At 40.5% G+C, this 17,200-nt stretch overlaps 1 long non-coding RNA gene across 1 annotated transcript; it reads left to right on the forward strand.

The window, feature by feature from the left end:
• Positions 1 to 237: 237 nt before the first annotated feature.
• On the forward strand, positions 238 to 8,206 carry LOC309703808. The gene is made up of 3 exons (XR_014276036.1): positions 238 to 597; positions 1,135 to 1,212; positions 5,393 to 8,206. It is a non-coding gene; the product is annotated as an uncharacterized lncRNA (long non-coding RNA).
• The last annotated feature ends 8,994 nt before the right edge of the window (positions 8,207 to 17,200 follow it).

The following is a 17,200-nucleotide window of genomic DNA, read 5'->3' on the forward strand; positions in this document are numbered from 1 at the left end:
CTTTATTAGCCTGTTTCTAAAACAGGCTGATTTGTATGGAAGGATACGAGGATGTATATATGCGGTAGTATTCATCTATTTATTTTTATTTTTATTTTTTTTATTAGTGTTATTATTTGGTATGAGCGAATCATGAACAGACTCCAAACCAGTTGGTGGCGGTATTACACCACATCGTTGTTTGCCAACGTTTGTTGCCAACCGCCGACAAACCACAAAGACGAAGAAGACGTAGTGCGCGTGCCCGCCCAGAGCACAAAGTAGGCCTTCAGAAGAAAGAGTGTAATCACAGTCATCATACTTGTTATCAAGGAGTTTGAGGTTTTTTTCAAGCCGACTGAGGCAAATATTGTGTGGGCTGTACTGAGCTTCCTTACTGCTGCCCCTCTGGTCTCCGGCAGATCACGTTTCTGTTTCTCATGCGTAATTGGAAACATATACGCTCTCGTAGCTCGGACAGCTTGGTCTCTTTGCAAGGTAGCCATTAACATGGGAGGAGAGTGAGCCAGCTGTCTTTACTAGTCCTAGTCCAACTACAAAGCCGGCCTTCTTCGCTGGGGTATCTTTAGTTCGGGTTATTCTGAGAGGGGGTCGAGGGTGAGTACATTATAATCATATTAGTTGCCTCACTCGATAACTGTCTACAGGGTTTCTCTCTCTTAGCTAATTTTGTTTTCGGCTGTACGTTCCGTTCAGCCCCTGTCATTTTGTCTGCTTGGAGCTTCCAGCAGGACCTTGTTTTTTTTTAATCGTTTGTGTTCAGCTATTTGTTTTCCTTCAAATGAAGATGTTGTACTGAGTATTATGATTTGATGAGGTGGATAGAATACAACAGACTCAACATTTAATAACAGAATCACCAACCAGTAATGTGTCTTTTAAGATGACGCTGTTCTAGCGGCAGGCTGTTGTAGCAGCTCCCTGTCTTCGTAAGCTCAGTGAGTGCATGTTGTTTGTTGTATATTTCCTGCTATGACAACTTAGTTTCCCTCTGGGATTAATAAGGTTTTTCTGATTCTGATGTTGGTGCTGAACCTATGAGGCACAATAATGCTACACAATACAATGGTCTGCAGTAGTGCCCTACAATAATTTTAACTGGATTAAAAAATAAAAATCTTTTTGCTGTCACAGGTGACTGGCAGGAGGCGAAGAGTCTGCTGGAGCAGCATCTCAGCACCTGTAGTCAGAAACATTGGTTCTTCATCAAAGGTGACAAAGAAAAATCACCAACATTATTCTACAGACATTAATCTGTAATTATTTTGATTATTATTAATAATAATAACATCTAATTCTGTACACACTGACATTTTGCCTGTCTTTCCCAAATGAGAGACAGATCACTGCTGAAGAAAAATTTCGTAAAGCAACTAGAATATCTTAATGACTAGGGATGGGTATTGATAAGATTTTCACGATTCCGATTCCATTTTCGATTCTGTTTAACGATTCGATTCTTTATCGATTCCCTTATCGATTCTTTTTAAAAAAGGAGAACACTAAGGTCGATTAGCTTAGAACTTTGTTTTATATCTTCTCTTTGAACAAGATAGAAATTTAGGAGTAACACGGCCTTACAAACCCAACAGTGAGATAAGAGATCCACAGCCTACGGCTTTTCAATGGGCACAGGGTCCCCAGGAAAAAAAATTGTAAATGTAAAATAATAAAATAAATATTCTTCTGTAGCAATAACAAAGGGTAACATAAATTATTCTGTAGCAATTACACAAGAATATCCAGTAATGTCCCTGCCTACAATTAAACACATTCACATACCGAAAATTGGGGGCATCTGCTGTGGCAAATGGGTGCAAGCCTTTTACCACAAACTTAGTCACAGCTCGGTGACATTCGTCTATCCTGGCCTGAAAGGAGATGCTACTGGTAGACTGCAGTGAGAACTGCCAGCATCTGAGCCAGACTCTGTCTGTCTCTCTCATCACGGTCACCTAAATGCACAGTAATGGCAGGTTTTGTAATAAGGCAGATCGCGCTAACATAATATGCACTGTTAGTTGATTATTTACCTGCCGTATTAACGGGAGAGGACGTGCAAACTTTACCGCTGCTGCTGGGTTGAGATTCACGAGTCTGGAGCGGAATTAAAACCACGACATTCATTTAAGACAGGGGTGCCCAATCCCGGTCCTCGAGAGCTACCGTCCTGCAGCTTTTAGATGCATCCTTGTTCCCACACACCCGAATCAAATGAATGGCTTGTTATCAGGCCTTTGCCAAACACGATGGCATGCTGAAGAGGTAATCAAACCATGTGATTCAGCTGTGTTGGAGTAGGGATGCATCTAAAATCTGCAGGATAGTAGCTCTCGAGGACCGGGATTGGGCAGCCCTGATTTAAGGTCATCGCGTGTTTTGTGAGCAAATGCTTTTGCATATTCGTAGTGTTTCCTCCTCAAGTCAAGTTGGCTTTATTGTCACTTCAACCATATACAGTTTAACAGTACACAGTGAGGCGAAACAACGTTCCTCCAGGAACCAAGGTGCTATATGCAACATAAATTTACAACATAAATTAACAGAAAACACTAAACTAGCTAACTATTTCTAAATGAAATATCTACTTTGCAAGTATTGCAAGTTGCCCTGTTGTCATCCGTTCTCGTAAAGTATAACCAAACTTTTGAGTGTTTGAGCCGCTTAGGCGCGGTGATTCCTGCCAGGTAAATGACGCTCCGCAACATGGTGACGTCATTCGGGGCGACTGGAATCAATAATGGAATCGTTTGCAAAAATGGCAAACAATTCCAAGGAATTGAAACAGTGGTAACCAGTTCTCAACAAGAACTGGGTTTTGATACCCATCGCTATTAATGACTTGTTTGTAATTGTTCATTTGTCTGTGAAATACTTGTAAAACATTGTTTATATTTAAAAATGTATATTTATGGTATGTACTCATCAGTTTTCAGAACGAGTCATTCCACAGAAACAGCTCAATTCAATGAGGTCATTATTCAGTTAGTTTACCAGGTCAGGTTCTCAACCTGCTTTCATTAAAAGGAAACCCGACTATTATGACAAGTTACTCAAAATATGTTACAAATTATCTCCACTACACAAAAAACATACTTGAGAATAACTACAATTTTTATTTTTTTTGTTATTCATTAAATCTTTGTTGTTTAAAACTATTTTGAAGCCGTTGGAGCGGCCATGTTTTTTGGGACGATGACATGTATTGGTTGTCCGCAGTATAAGTGCTTTCGTTCAGCTAACCTGTTTTGTTTTTTAAAGTGTATCAACTGTATTAATTAACTTGCCTATTAGTGACCTGGTTATGACTTGGTAGACCAGCACTATCCAGTCTTTATGTCTGATGTCATTAGCCATGTCTGGGCCCAAACTCTGGTGCAGGTCCCAAAGTCAAATGACCACTGCAGCCTTACTGAGAGCTGAAAAACTGTCTAAATTCTTTCACCATCAATAAAAAGATGAGTGTGGCTGTTCTACCAGGTGTAACAATTAAGTTTAACATCCATGAACACGGAATTTATGACATTTAACTAAGTTAGAAGTTACCAAGGAGTTAACTCGCTTGCTTCCATCTAAATATAATAAATGTTCTGACTGAGGGATTTGTGAACCAAATTAACAGCTCTGTTATCACTTCCAACATAAATGACAAAAGGAAAGTAAACATCAGCATCTGGTATACAGACATGGAAAAAATTGTTGGTACCCTTTGGTCAATGAAAGAAAATCTCACAATGGTCACAGAAATAACTTTAATCTGACAAAAGTAATAATAAATAAAAATTCTATAAATCTTAACCAATGAAAGTCAGATATTGCTTTTCAACTATGCTTCAACTGAATTATTTAAAAAATAAATTCATGAAACAGGCCAAGACAAAAATGATGGTACCCACAACTTAATATTTTGCAGCACAACCTTTTGACTCAATCACTGCAATCAAACGATTCCTGTAACTGTCAATGAGACTTCTGCACCTCTCAGCAGGTATTTTGGCCCACTTGAAGGGCGCCGTTTCCAGACTGCATGTTTCAGCTCCTTCCAAAGATGCTCAATAGGATTGAGGTCAGGGCTCATAGAAGTCCACTTCAAAATAGTCCAATGTTTCCTTCTTTGCCATTCTTGGGTGTTTGTGTGTTTTGGGTCATTGTCCTACTGTAAGACAAATGACCTGCGACTGAGACCAAGCCTTCTGACACTGGCCAGCACATTTCTCTCCAGAATCCCTTGATATTCTTGAGATTTCATTGTACCCTGCACAGATTCAAGATACCCTGTGCCAGATGCAGCAAAGCAGCCCCAGAACATAACCGAGCCTCCCCCATGTTTCACAGTTGGGACAGTGTTCTTTTCTTGATATGCTTCATTTTTCTGTCAGTGAACATCGAGCTGATGTGCCTTGACAAAAAGTTCAATTTTTGTCTCATCTGTCCAGAGGACATTCTCCCAGAAGCTTTGTTGCTTGTCAACATGTAGTTTGATATATTCCAGTCTGGCTTTTTTATAATTTGTTTTCAACAATGGAGTCCTCTTTGGTTGTCTCCCATGTAGCCCAATTTGGCTCAAACAATGACAGGTGGTGTGACCTGACACTGATGTTCCTTGAGTATGAATTTTAGCTTGGATCTCTTTAGAAGCCTTTCTTGGCTCTTTTGTTACCATTGAGATTATCCGTCTCTTTGATCTGTCATCAATTTTCCTCCTGCGGCCATGTCCAGGGAGGTTTGCTACGGTACAATGGATCTGCAATTTCTGAATAATAGGTGCAAGTGTAGTCACAGGAACATCTAGCTGCTTGGAGGTTGTCTTATAGGCTTTACCTTTAACATGCCTGTCTATGATTTTCTTTCTAATCTCCTGAGACAACTCTTTCCTTTGCTTCCTCTGGTCCATGGTGAGTGGGATACACACCATGTCATCAATCAACACACTGAGTCCTATATATAGGCCCACTGACTGATTACAAGATTGGACACACCATGGATTAACATGTCCCTTTGGTCACATTATTTTCATTTTTTTCTAAGGGTACCATTATTTTTGTCCAGGCCTGTTTCATGCATTTATTTTTTAAAGTAATTCAGCTGACTTTCACTGGTTAAGATTTATAAAAAAAAAACTTTATTATTACTTTTGTCAGATTAAAGTTATTTTTGACCATTGTGAGTTTTTCTTACATTGACCGAAGGGTACCAACAATTTTGTCCACGTCTGTATATAAGTATGTAGATGTATATAGATGCGTAAATGCATATGTGGATTTTCTTTCTTGGAAGTATGGTCTTAATTTGAAGTAAGGTTCTAAGAATGCAATGTGGCGTCATATGTACACTTTGTAGGTTTGGTCGTTCCATAACTGCATGTGACTGTTTTGGTTCTTTGTCATTGTAGGCGAAAGAATGGAAAGCATGTCGAAACCTCGGTCCATTGATGATTGCAACATAACCCAACCAGTTCCTGCAAGTAAAGATGAACCTGTTGTGATCCCTGTGGAGAAGACTTCTACCACTATGAAGCAGGCCAGAAGACGACAGCGCATTGACAGTGGGAACAGAAGCCTTACATGCGATCAGTGTGGAAAGGCTTTTACTCGTAATAGCAGTTTAAAAATACATCAGCTCGTCCACACTGGCATTAAACCATTCAGCTGTGATCAGTGTGGAAGGGCTTTCACTCAGAGTAGCAGCTTAAAAAAACATCAGCTCATCCACACTGGATTTAAACCATTCAGCTGTGATCTGTGTGGAATGTCTTTTTCTGACAATGGCAAATTAAAAAGACATCAACTCGTTCACACTGGCATTAAACCATTCAGTTGCGATCAGTGTGGACAGGCTTTCACTCATAATAGCAAGTTAAAAAAACATCAGCTCATCCACACTGGATTTAAACCATTCAGATGTGATCAGTGTGGAATGTCTTTTACTGTAAATGGCAATTTAAAACAACATCAGCTCGCTCACACTGGATTTAAACCATTCAGCTGTGATCAATGTGACAGGGCTTTCACTCAGAGTGGCAGTTTAAAAAAACATCAGCTCATCCACACTGGATTTAAACCATTCAGATGTGATCAATGTGGCAGGGCTTTCACTCAAAGTGGAAGCTTAAAAAGACATCAGCTCATCCACACTGGATTGAAAGCATTTAGTTGTGATCAGTGTGGAAAGACCTTCACTGAGAATGGCAACTTAAAACAACATCGGCTCGCTCACACTGGATTTAAACCATTCAGCTGTGATCAATGTGACAGGGCTTTCACTCAGAGTGGCAGCTTAAAAAAACATCAGCTCATCCACACTGGATTGAAACCATTCATCTGTGATCAGTGTGGAAAATCTTTTACTCTGCATACAACCTTAAAAGAACATCAGGCCATCCACACTGGCATTAAACCATTTGTCTGTTGTCAGTGTGGAAAGGGTTTTGGTCGCATGGATACTTTAAGAAATCATCAACTAATCCACACTGGAGTTAATTCATTTTTAAGCAGTCAGTGCTAAAAGGCTGTTACTTCTATGTACACATTCAAAAAAAATCTGATCGTTCACACTGCAATTATAGTGTGTGTTGAATTATGGTAATTGTGAAATTTGTGGAAAGTCTTTCATTTATAACAAATATTATTGAGTCATCAGAAAATCCACACTATATGTCGTGCTATGACAAAACTGGCAGACCAATGTGACATTGCTCTGACAAAGTTCTTTTGGACGTCCTGGTCAATCATCTTAACCTCCTAAGACCCGAACTCTTCCACGGCATGCATTTTTGATTTCTCTTTGATATTTGGGCATATTGGGGCCCAAGAACATCAAAAGAAAGAATTACCAGATTTTTTTTTTCTTTTTTTACCTTATTTTTGTTTTTAAGAAAAATAAGAGCCACATATGAGGATATTCATTTACAATTTTGATAGAACAGTAGCAGTATAATGTCCTCGTAAGTGGATATCAGGCCCTTGTAAAGCAAAATTTAGTATTTTGGTCTAAATAACCCAAAATGTGATGTCCACATATGTGGATGCCATGTCCTAGGAGGTTAAGTTTAAGATTGCAGACTCCTATAACTGTCATAGTACTGGGTCTTGACCCAGTGTTTTGTGCTTTGGGGCATTGGCGGTTTCTAGCTTCAGTTTTATTGAATATTGTAATATTTAGTGTTTATTTCTATTTCTGTTCTTGTATTTGTTCTTCTGCTTTATGTAATATTTGTAATTTCTAGTCTTTAGGTTCTGTTATCATATCTTCCCTCTGATAGGTTTGTAGCATAAACCTATTTGCTGGAACGTTCAAGACACAAGCAGGTAAAGTTCTTTATGATTCTTGTGCACGGGAGAGAACTGGACAAGCGCCATTCCTTCGCCCGACTCCAGTTGCTCTCGTCTGCTCCCTCGTAACACTGCTCTTTTATTGAGGTTACATGAATATGCATAGGCTCATTAACACATGACGTCTTACGTAGGTATATATGTGAACAAAGAGTACTGTCTGTGTGTGTGTGAGTAGGTATGTGTGTGTGTAAGTATGTGTGTGTGTGGGGTCAGAATGTGACCCCATAAACGACTTCCCTAAACCTGCTGGTCTGGAAGTCCAGCAGTCCATCTAAACATAAGGCACTTATACTAAAACAGATATAGATGTGTTTATCCTACCATGAAACAATAAAAGAAGGTACGACCTCTCCCATGCTCCCAGGATGTGGGTGTGAATGCCAGAACACTCTGGAATGCACACAAAGCCTTGTAGACTACTAAGGATCAGACCCCTATCAATATGACATCGACTATAAACTCTTAAGCATATATGAGTAAATATTTCTAAGCATAAATGACAATCAACAATATAAACCTGACACCCTCTTTTTCACATTGTTTTATCAACCTTTTCTCCAAGTTTGTTTTACTTTCAAGTTTTAATTTTATTCGCCACATGCACAGTCATACAAACTACGATATGCAATGAAATGCTTGTGTCTGAACTGCGTTTGGTGTTGCTCTTCTGTCTTCCCAGTTTGCCCTTTTCCCAGCTTAGGTGTTCAGCAGTTGGGACATACCTATTCTTGTTTCATCATTATTATGTTCCTAATGAAACCTCCAGTTCTTGGGTTGTGTATGTGTGTGGTTTTGTTTATTAGTATTTTTGTATGTTTTGGTGTTTGAGAGTATTTTTTTGCTACAACAATAAATCTGCCTCTTTGCGTTTATTTCCCTGTCTGTGAGTCCTTTCTTCTGTCTGTCACTCAGTACCATCATGACAATACTAACTTGAGAGGACCGTATTCTGACCGTGGTTGTTAAGGCGTCTGGCAAGGGATCTCAAAATTGGATTAGAAATGGCAGACAGTTGGTGTCGTAAACCATCTCTTCTGTTCAAAGATAATTATTCACAGTGGACGTAGGTGGCTTCTTTCACTCCTCTTTCAAACCATCTGTCTTCTCTGTCCAAAATGTGAACATTGGCATCCTCGAGTGACCTTTGTCCTTTAGATGCAGATGGACAGCCTAATCTTGTTCCATTGAGGTGGCTCTTCTATGTTGTGCCATGCATTTATGAAGTGGTTGTTTGGTCTATCCAATGTAGAGGTCTGGGAATTCCTCGCTACACTACTGCATACACTATTGTAGAGCTGGGCGATATGAGATTTTTTCATATCACGATATGTTTTTTTCATTTCAGGCGATAACGATATCTATCACGATATAAGCCAAATAACTATATTTGTAAGATTTAAATGTGCCGTTCCTCACAAGTAAAATGTGAAATTATCAGCAGCTTGTTTTTAAATATTTATTTCCCATAATAAGTTCAACAGGGTAGATGTACTTAAGGAACATGAGACTTTTTCAGATAAATAAAGGCAAATATTGCAAACTACACAAAAGGCAGCCGCTAAAGCGTTTAAGTTTCAAAATAGAACAAATGAAACAGACTAAATTGTCAATTCCACTTAGAAACAAAATATTAATTCTAAAAATAAATCTTAGTTTGTTTTACAGAAGAACAGACAAAACTGACTAACTTTTGTCAATATCAAATAAACTGAGAACTAAAAGGAAATTCTCAATCTCTCCTTGTTGTATAGCTGAGCTTTTCAAACAGTTTTAACAGTTACTTTAGTCTGACAAAAGCCGAATGACGAATTAGCGCTTCCAGTCAGAGACTGAGGCTACGTCCACACGTACACGGGTATTTTTGAAAACGGAGATTTTCCGTTTTCGTTTTAAAAAATAATCCCGTCTACACATAAAGGCAGAAATGAAGGAAAACGCTGCTATGAACATGCCAAAGCAGCAGGTGGCGCTAGATTCCTAACCGTGCAGAAATGTTGGCCAATCAGAAGTCTAGAAGCCTCGGTGGGAAAAAGTAAACAAAGCTGGGGCATAGAAGCAGAACCGAGTCGTATGTGTGGACGGACAGTAACTGTGTGTATATGTAAGCATTTAAACACTGCAGAGAGTAGAATTAACAGTAACAGTATTGTAGAAATTCATTTCACCGAAACAATAACGTGGCGCACAGTGTGATGCATGCACCAGTTTATTGTATTTCCAGACTTGCTTTCAGCACAATTTACAGTGCACGCTACTCTGTTTTTTGTCAGACTTGAAATAGCTGAAATACCTTCACACTACGGAACTTCTATGGCTCTTCCGTTCGACAATCTCTCCGGCATTGGAACCATCATCTGTTTTCTCTTCGGTCACGCTCGGTTGATTTTTCTAGTCGGCACACTCATTTCCTCCATTACCCGCTGGCTGCTTCCCAAACAAACACACGTGCGGCTTGGCACTTGTGCTGTACGTAACAAGTCACGTGACGTGACGCTGCGGCTGTTATTGGTTCGGCTCTGCGCTACTGAATTTGGATCGGCTGACCTTTTTTTAAAATTTTTTTTTATTTTTTTAAAGAGGACAAGAGCGGCGAGGTCTATCGCGATAGCTTAATTTCTCTATCGAGTAAAAGTTATATCGCGATACATATCGTTATCGTTCTATCGCCCAGCTCTACACTATTGTAAATATCAACACTTCGCTGAGTTCTTTTGATTCCTCAGAGGCATCCAATGGAAGACAAAACACTGCTCAATAGGCCATTTAACGCTTTATTACTTCTATAAGGGATATGCGTCCTGCATGACACGTTGCCACGGATCTCAAAATGGTGGTGTGCCCCTAACACTTTTATTACAGAAGCTTTCTCATTCTACAAGGTGGGCCATTTATATGGATACACCGTAATAACATGGGAATGGTTGGTGATATTAAAGTCCTGTTTGTGGCACATTAGTATGTGTGAGGGGGCAAACTCCTCAAGATGGGTGGTGACCATGGTGGCCATTTAGAAGTCGGCCATCATGGATACAACTTTTGTTTTTTCAATAGGAAGAGGGCCATGTGACACATCAAACTTATTGGTAATGTCACAAGAAAAACAATGGTGTGCTTGGTTTCAACGTAACTTTATTTTTTCATGAGTTATTTACAAGTTTCTCTTTGTTCACAGCCATTGACATGTCGAAGAGGTTAACACGTGAGGAGCGGATCAAAATTGTGTTGATATCTGGTGAACGCAGAAACCAGGTCATTGCAGCAGATTTCAATGCAAGACTTATTGTCTTATTGTCTGCACTGAAGCACCGCAGCAATTTCCTAATGTTGTAAACCTCAACATCTGGCAATAAACCCATTCTGATTCTGATTCTGATTCTGATTCTGAAGACACCCTACGAGACCACCCATCTCCCATGCTACAGTTAGCAAACTGATTGCTAAGTTTCGTGAAACTGGTTCAGTGTTGGATTTGCCAAAATGTGGACGCAAGAAAACTGTCACTAATGAAGAAACATCAGTGGCTGCCCTAGCTTCATTCAGCAAGAGCCCACAGCGTAGCACTCGCCGCATGTCACTGGAGAGTGGCATTAGTCGAACACCCCTTCGGCGGATATTAGCTACCCACAAATGGCACCCTTACAAACTCCAGCTACTGCAGCATGTCAACGAGGATGACCCAGATCGGCGCACAGAATTTGCAGAATGGGCAAAACAAAAATTGGAACATGACCCTCAGTTCACACAGAAGATTTTGTTCAGTGATGAGGCAAACTTTTATGTGAATGGTGAAGTTAACAAACAAAACGAACCCACATTGGATGGATCCCTCCAAGAACTGTTGGAACAACAAAAGTGATGGTTTGGTGTGGTATATGGGGTACAACGATAGTGGGTCCATTCTTCATCAATAGAAACCTCAAGGCCACTGGATATTTGAATTTGCTACATGATGATGTGTTTCCCTCTTTGTGCACTGAAGCTGGCAGGTTCCCTGAGTTTTTCCAGCAAGATGGTGCTCCACCACTTTATGGGTGCCAGGTCCGTTCATTCCTAGATGAACAGTTTCCTGGAAAGTGGATTGGTCATCGTGGGCCAGTTGAATGGCCCCCAAGGTCTCCCGATCGGACCCCCTTAGACTTTTATCTTTGGGGTCATCTGAAGGCAATTGTCTATGGTGTGAAGATACGAGATGTGCAGCACCTGAAACTATGGATGCTGGATGCCTGTGCTGGCATTTCTCCTGCGGTGTTGCTATCAGTGTGTGAAGAGTGGGAGAAGAGGGTTGCATTTACCCCTCACATATACTAATGTGCCACAAACAGGACTTTAATATCACCAACCATTCCCATGTTATTACGGTGTATCCATATAAATGGCCCACCTTGTAGAATGAGAAAGCTTCTGTAATAAAAGTGTTAGGGGCACACCACCATTTTGAGATCCATGGCATACAAATACAATACAAATGGCCCACCCTGTGTCTCAGTAACTGTCCACTAGAGATGGTCCCCTCTTATCTACATTTTCCCAGGCAAGCGTGGGCGAAAGTCTACAGCTTTCTACTCCCCAAGGACACATAGTCTAATGCCTTTATTTTCAGGGCTGTGTCTACTTAATACTACACTGTATAACTTTTTAACACTTATTAATAAAAAAGCATAGCTTTATTGAGGCAATGCAAATTTTTTAATACCAACACTACATTGTTAAGTTTGTGTTTAGGAGTTTTGTCTGATACACCAGCTACATAGGGGATGTCAATGTTGTTGCCTTTGTCTTTCTTATCCTGCCTAGCTAATGTCTCATCTTCTTTTCTGTGCATCTTTACTGACTTGATGAAAGCCCAATTAGGATAACCACATGTTTTAAGAGCTTCCTTGTGTGTGTGTTCCTTCTTTTTCCCTTCAGGCTTAGAGCAGAAAATTTCCTGCATGGTGTTTTAAAGTCCTGATTACTCCGAGTTTGTGTTCCATGGGGTGGTGTCAGTCAGAGAGGAGGTACTGGTCCGTGTGTGTGGGCTTCCGGTAAACTTAAATTTTGAGGTTTCCATTCTCTTCAATGCGCATGGCACAGTCCAGGAATGGCAAACAGTTATCCTTTGTGTGTTCTCTGGTGAACTTGATGTTTTTATCCGCGGCATTAATGTGAGCAGTGAAGGATTCCACTGCTTGGGTTTTGATTAAGGTACTCTCCCTCTAAACGAGCCAAGAGCCTTTCTTTCCACCTTCTCCATATAAAGGTTGGCTACAATAGGTGACACCGGGGAGTACATGGCACATCCAAGTTTTTGACTGTAGAAACCCTTGTTGTATTTGAAATATGTGGTGGTAAGGCAGAGGTCCAACAATGTGCAAATCTGATTGGCAAGGTGAATTTGGTTGTGTCTTCCAAGGTGCTGTCTTCTTGTAGTCGTTTTCTGACAGTCTCCACTGCCTCCGTAGTAGCTATGCAATTGAAGAAAGCGACTACATCAAAGGACACCATAGTTTCATCTGGATCCAGGGTAAGTTTCTGGACCTTGTCGGTGAAGTTGGTGGAGTTCTTGTGGGTGTTCTCCACAAGAGGTGCTAGGATGGTAGCAAGGTGTTTCGAGATGTTGTAAGTGGCTGAGTTTATGCTGCTAACAATGGGTCTGAGTGGAACACCTTCTTTGTGGATCTGTAAATGCAGGGTATGGCATTCCCTGGGTATAAATGGTTAATGGACTGGTTCTTAAATAGCGCTTTTCTACTCTCAATGTGTCACGGTTCTGGGTCATTTTAACCCAGCATTTTCAGTTTCTTATATTCCTTTGTATTATGGTTTGTAATCTGATGTTTTTGTTATGCTTTGTTGTTTATTAGTATAATTCCATGTTACAGTTTATTCAGGTTTTGTTCTTAGGTTTTGTGTCTTGTATGTGTCTTGTGCCTTAGTGTACAGTCGTGGCCAAAAGTTTTGAGAATGACACAAATATTAGTTTTCACAAAGTTTGCTGCTAAACTGCTTTTAGATCTTTGTCTCAGTTGTTTTTGTGATGCACTGAAATATTATGACAAGCACTTCATACATTTCAAAGGCCTTTATTGACAATTACATGACATTTATGATAAGAGTCAGTATTTGCAGTGTTGGCCCTTCTTTTTCAGGACCTCTGCAATTCGATGGGGCATGCTCTCAATCAACCTCTGGGCCAAATGCTGACTGATAGCAACCCATTCTGTCATAATCACTTCACTGACTTTGTCAGAATTTGTGGGTTTTTGATTGACCACAATGTTCTCAATTGGATTAAGATCTGGGGAGTTTCCAGGCCATGGACCCAAAATTTCAACATTTTGTTTCCCAAGCCTCTTAGTTATCACTTTTGCCTTATAGTACGGTGCTCCATCGTGCTCGAAAATGCATTGTTCTTCACCAAATTGTTGTTGGATTGTTGGAAGAAGTTGCTGTTTGAGGGTGTTTTGGTACAATTCTTTATTCATGGCTGTGTTTTTGGGCAAAATTGTGAGTGAGCCCACTCCCTTGGATGAGAAGCAACCCCAGATATGAATGCTCTCAGGATGCTTTACTGTTGGCATGACACTGGACTGATGGTAGTGCTCACCTTTTCTTCTCTGGACAAGCTTTTTTCCAGATGCCCCAAACAATCGGAAAGATGCTTCATCGGAGAATATGACTTCGCCCCAGTCCTCAGCAGTTCATTCACTATACTTTCTGCAGAAGATCAATCTGTCCCTCATGGGTTGGTTTTTTTTTGGAGAGAAGTGGCTTCTTTGCTGCCCTTCTTGACACCAGGCCATCTTCTAAAAGTCTTCACCTTACTGTGCGTGCAGATGCGCTCACACCTGCCTGCTGCCATTCCTGAGCAAGCTCTGCACTGGTGGCACTCCGATCCCGCAGCTGAATCCTCTTTAGGAGACTTTCTTGGATGCCCTGAAAGCCTTCTTAACAAGAATTGAACCTCTTTCCTTGAAGTTCTTGATGATCCTATAAATTGTTGATTAACTCATTCACTGCCATTGACGTCTATAGCCGTCAATTGCAGTGAATGAGTCAATGGGTTTAACTCATTCACTGCCAATGGCTGGCAGTGAATGAGTTAAGATGCAGTCTTAGTAGCCACAATATCCTTGCCTGTGAAGCCATTTTTATGCAACGCAATGATGGCTGCACGTGTTTCTTTGCAGTTCACCATAGTTAACAATGGAACAACAATGATTTCAATTTCAAGCATCGCCCTCCTTTTAACATGTCAGGTCAGCCATTCTAACCCAATTAGCCTTACATAATGATCTCCAGCCTTGTGCTCGTCAACATTCTCACCTGAGTTAACAAGACAATTACTGAAATGATCTCAGCAGGTCCTTTAATGACAGCAATGAAATGCAGTGGAAAAGTTTTTTTTGGGATTAAGTTAATTTTCATAGCAAAGAAGGACTATGCAATTCATCTGATCACTCTTCATAACATTCTGGAGCATATGCAAATTGCTATTATGAAAACTTAAGCAGCAACTTTTCCAATATTTATGTAATTCTCAAAACTTTTGGCCACGACTGTAGGTTTAGTTCTGTGTCAAGTCTGTGTCTTCGTGAGTAGTTTCCTGTTTAATTTTGAAGGGTTATGTCTTATGTCAGTGTTGCTAGCGTCACTCCCCTGTCTCATTAGGTCTCATTCCTCCCAGCTGTGTTCCCCTTCTGTCTGTAATTCCTTGATGACTCCCTCAGTGTATTTAAGCCCCGTGTTCCTTTCTGTAAGTGTCATGTTGTACCCTCAGACTGGCATGGCTGTTTCTGTTCTCAGTGTTCGTGGCTCAGTTTAAGTTTTGTTCCGTTTTTTGTTTTTTTTTAAACTTGGCCTACGATAAAGCAGAGGACTTTGAATTCCGCCTCCATGAGTCTGCATATTGGGTTCTTTATCCTGCCTGCCTGCACACAGCCTTGACAATAAGCACTCAAAGCGCTTTATAAAACTCATGCATTCACCCAATCATACCCATTCACACAAGCACTTTATCTAAGGTTTTTAGTGCTTCTGTCTAACATTCACTCGCATACAGAGGGACTTTGGTACTGGACAGGGTGGCTGAAACTGTCATCCTGAATTGCTCTGTAAGTAAGTACAGTACAGTATGAGGTCCACAATGTTGGATTACGAGAGAGACGTTGAAAGGCTGCTCCAACAGAACTTATTGTTTCAGAGGAAAACACAAAAAAGTGTACCGTCCAGTCTTAATAGCATACTTACAACTGGGCTCATCAGGCATTCTTTTTGGCTGCAGTGGTTGTTATTATATTTACATGGTTCCAGCTCCTGTTTCTGGTCGGTGACAGCTCGTACTTTTACACTCTCCTTTTTCTCCCTCCCTGGTGCTCACAGACACGGGTATAGCAGTCCATTCTCCCTGCAGCACGAACTACACTGCCCATGAGGCTACATTCTTTAGGGTGATACCTGTAACACTCTGCCTTTTGGCTTTATATGAAATCATTTTAAAAAATATTTCTTTACATCATTATGAGATGTGAGATTGAGACACAGGCATTTGCGCCTCTTAATGCGTGTTTTGTTTGGGTTTCCACCAGTGTGGAATTACCAAAAAAAATAGAGAGAGCATAGCTCAACATATGAAACAGGAAAATACCGCCGTGTAATTCCTTTATTTCAATAAAACAACTTTATTCTGAATACCACCTTTTTTAAACGGTAACTGTAATGGAATACAGTTACTCATATTTTTTGTTTTAAATACGTAATGGTCGTACATATATTCCATTACTCCTGAACACTGTATGCTACCCAATTGGGTGACTGTTGTTGCAATTTGGCACTGTGTAGATAAAACTGAAAAATGTTAACAGAATAATATTAATGGAATAAAACGGAATAAAATATTAAATGAAATCTGTTTTGTTTGATTTCATAGTAGGAAATCGGGGTGACGGTTACAAGTGTGTGTGTGTGTCTGTCTGTCTGTCTGCACATGTGTGGTAATCTGCAGAGACAAGTTTTCAGAGTCTGACAGCAGTTGGAGGGAAAAACCTGCAATATCTCTCCGTCCCACACCATGGATGCCGCAGCCTGTCATTGAAGGAGCTGCTCAGTGCTATCAGAGTCTCCTGGATGTCCAACAGGGATGACAGCTAAGCCACCATTCTCCTGTCACTCACCACCTCCACTGTGTCCAGACGGCGCCTTAGAGCAGAGCTCGTTTCAGTGCTTTATTTTTTTTTTCTTTTTCATGAGATGTCATACACTAATATTTCAAAATCCGCCACTCTGTCTCCCTTCGCCACTGCCTCATTTGCATTTTGGACGAAATGGATTCTGGTATGATGGTCTGATATTGCATTTTGTCATTTCGAGGTGATTGGAGACCGAAACAGCCAATCAGATTTTTTTTACATTCAAGTCTGTGATTGGCTGGTTTTGTGGCACAAATAGAGATTGACAGACCACGTGACTTTCACGCATTGCATGTCAAGTATGAGTGGCAACAAAATCAAAACACTGCACCAAGCGCTAGTATTTCCAGCACCGGTAATCATTAATTCTGCGGTTTTAATCCCTACTTCCATTTTATTTGCCCCAAAAACAGTTATGTACAAAACGACGGAGAACACGGCAGGTCCGTATGAAGACAGACTTGACGATAAGGCAAAAAACAGTACGAGGAAAAAATCAAAGGAGTTAAAGGGTCTGACCCATACGAGCATACAGAGTGGAGTAAGGACGTTAGCGTGCTGCCCAACTTTCATCACGGACATATTTATTATTATATGGTCCTAAGTGTTAGTGCATACCAATGACTGTAAAAAAGATGGATGACGCGACACCGCCTCCTCCCATTGTGCAAAAATGAAGCCGAAATATCCCACTTGTGG

The sequence above is a fragment of the Aulonocara stuartgranti genome (genome assembly GCF_965226115.1).
Source record: "Aulonocara stuartgranti genome assembly, chromosome: 3".
In the NCBI taxonomy this organism is placed as follows: Eukaryota; Metazoa; Chordata; class Actinopteri; order Cichliformes; family Cichlidae; genus Aulonocara; species Aulonocara stuartgranti.